The sequence below is a fragment of the Nerophis ophidion genome, linkage group LG03 (genome assembly GCF_033978795.1).
Source record: "Nerophis ophidion isolate RoL-2023_Sa linkage group LG03, RoL_Noph_v1.0, whole genome shotgun sequence".
In the NCBI taxonomy this organism is placed as follows: Eukaryota; Metazoa; Chordata; class Actinopteri; order Syngnathiformes; family Syngnathidae; genus Nerophis; species Nerophis ophidion.
In genome coordinates this window covers 22,492,470-22,495,479 of record NC_084613.1, presented here as the reverse complement: position 1 = coordinate 22,495,479, position 3,010 = coordinate 22,492,470, and positions in this window count along the sequence as shown.

The window sequence follows — 3,010 nt, the reverse complement described above, 5'->3', positions numbered from 1 at the left end:
GGGGGCACTGAAATTCGGGATTCTCCTGGAAAAATCGGGAGGGTTGGCAAGTATGAAAATCAGCATTGAATATGGTGATACAGCGGCACCGCCACTGCATAGTTCCGGCGGGCCAGCTCTAATGTTAATTTATTATTGCCTCACAGGCCAAATTTGGCCCGCGGGCCAAAGTTTGACACTCATGTTCTATATGATGTCATGCTTTTTCTGTTTTTGAGAAACTACAACATTAATAGTATAATCAAAGATGCTATATACACTATATTGCCAAAAGTATATGGCCACCCATCCAAATGATCAGAATCAGGTGTGCTAATCACTTGGCCTGGCTACAGGTGTAAGGTGTAAAATAAATCAAGAACTTAGGCATGGAGACTGTTTCTACAAACATTTGTGACAGAATGGACCGCACTCAGGAGCTCAGTGATTTCCAGTGTGGAACTGTCTTAGGATGCCACTTGTGCAACAAATCCAGTTGTGAAATTTCCTCGCTCCTAAATATTCCAAAGTCAACTGTCAGCTTTATTATAAGGAATTGGAAGAGTTTGGGAACAACAGCAACACAGCCACCAAATAGTAGGCCATGTAAATTGAAAGAGAAGGGTTAGCGGACGCTGAAGCGCATGGTGCAAAGAAGTCGCCGACTTTCTGCACAGTCAGTTGCTACAGAGCTCCGAACTTCATGTTACCTTCCAATTAGCCCACGTAAAGTACGCAGAAAGCTTCATCGAATGGGTTTCCATGGCCGAGCAGCTCCATCCAAGCCATACATCACCAAGTCCAATGGTGTAAAGCACGTCACCACTGGACTCTAGAGCAAAAAACTCCGGCTTATTAGTGATTCCTAAAGCCCAAAAAAAGTCTGCGGGCTATAGAGCGTTTTCCGTTCGGGCTCCAGTACTCCGGAATGCCCTCCCGGTAACAGTTCGAGATGCTACCTCAGTAGAAGCATTTAAGTCTCACCTTAAAACTCATTTGTATACTCTTGCCTTTAAATAGACCTCCTTTTTAGACCAGTTGATCTACCGCTTCTTTTCTTTTTCTCCTCTGTCCCCCCCCCTCCCTTGTGGAGGGTGTCTGGTCCGATGACCATGGATGAAGTACTGGCTGTCCAGAGTCGGGACCCAGGATGGACCGCTCGTCGGGACCCAGGATGGACCGCTCGCCTGAGTATCGGTTGGGGACATCTCTACGATGCTGATCCGACTCCGCTTGGGATGGTTTCCTGTGGACCGGACTCTCGCTGCTGTCTTGGATCCGCTTTGAACTGAACTCTCGCGGCTGTGTTGGAGCCACTATGGATTGAACTTTCACAGTATCATGTTAGACCCGCTCGACATCCATTGCTTTCGGTCCCCCTTATGTGGGTTCTTCCGAGGATGTTGTAGTCGTAGTGGTTTGTACAGTCCTTTGAGACATTTGTGATTTAGGGCTATATAAATAAACATTGATTGATTGATTGATTGATTGGAGATGCATTCTCTGGAGTGTTGAATCATCAATCAATCAATCAATCAATGATTATTTATATAGCCCTAAATCACTAGTGTCTCAAAGGGCTGTACAAACCACAACACTAACCACAACGACATCCTCGGTAGAGCCCACATAAGGGCAAGGAAAACTCACATCCAGTTGGACGTCGGTGACAATGATGACTATGAGAAACCTTGGAGAGGACCGCAACCCCCCCCCCCTCTAGTGGAACCAAAAGCAATGGATGTCCAGCGGGTCTAACATGATACTGTGAAAGTTCAATCCATAGTAGATCCAACACAACCGTGAGAGTCCAGTCCAAAGTGGAGCTAGAAGGAAACCACCACAAGTGGAGACGGATCAGCAGTGCAGGGATGTCCCCAACCGATACACAGGCAAGCGGTCCATCCTGGGTCCCGGTTCTGTACGAGCAGTCCATCCTGGGTCCCGACTCAGGACAGCCAGCACCTCATCCATGGCCACCGTACCGGACCCCTCCAGTGGGACAGAGGAGAAAAAGAAAAGAAACGGCAGATCAACTGGTCTAAAAAGGGAGTCTGTTTAAAGGCCAGAGTATACAAATGAGGTAGCATCTCAAATTGGGAGACGTACTGCATCCTGTCAGTAAGATAAGAGTTAAACCAAGACAGGAATAGGTCTGACATACCAATTCGTGTTTTGATACGCTCTAATAAAATGTTATGATCGACGGTATCGAAAGCATATTGAAATCATGCTTTTTCATCAGGCAAACTGATGGACCAGTCTGGGTTTGGAGGTTTCCAGGAGAATGCTACATTTCGGACTGCGTTGTGCCGAGTGTGAAATTTGTCCGAGGAGGAATTATGGTGTGGGGTTGTTTTTAAGGAGTTGGGCTTGGCCCCTTAGTTCCAGTGAAAGGAACTTTGAATGCTCCAGGATACCAAAACGTTTTGGACAACTCCATGCTCCCAATTTGGTGGGATTAGTTTGAAGCGAGCCCCTTCCTTTTCCAACACGGCTGTCCAGATATGAATAAAAAAAAGACAATACTTTGCTTTCAAGGACAGTAAATGTGTTTTATTCCTGAGGCCCGTTCGGCAAAAGTTACATTAGCGGCAGTGCGGGACCCGAGAGCCATCACAGTGTCTGCACGTCCCCTCGTATAATGATTTTAATCAGGAGCTCATTACGTCTGCCACACAGAGGCCGCTCAATCACGTCAATTGATTCGTTAAGTGCCAAGGGCGTTGGGGGGCCCAGGTGACAATCTGATCCCCCAGGGGGCCAAAACGCTGCAAGTCCGAAAGCAATAGTCGTTAAATAAACGAGCGAGTAGAGCTCAGCAAAAAATGTCACGTGTACCTGCTTGCTCGGGCGTCATTAAAATGTCCGCCCAATAAATCTGTGGGAATGTGCTGCCAGGACAGATGTTGTTGCCGTGTGCTTTTTAATATTTTAATTTTTTTTATTTATTTATTTATTTTTTTTTACGTGAGGTTTCATTTGCGCCCCGTAATGCGGGCTAATCTCCATATCTCAAAAGGACGGGTCA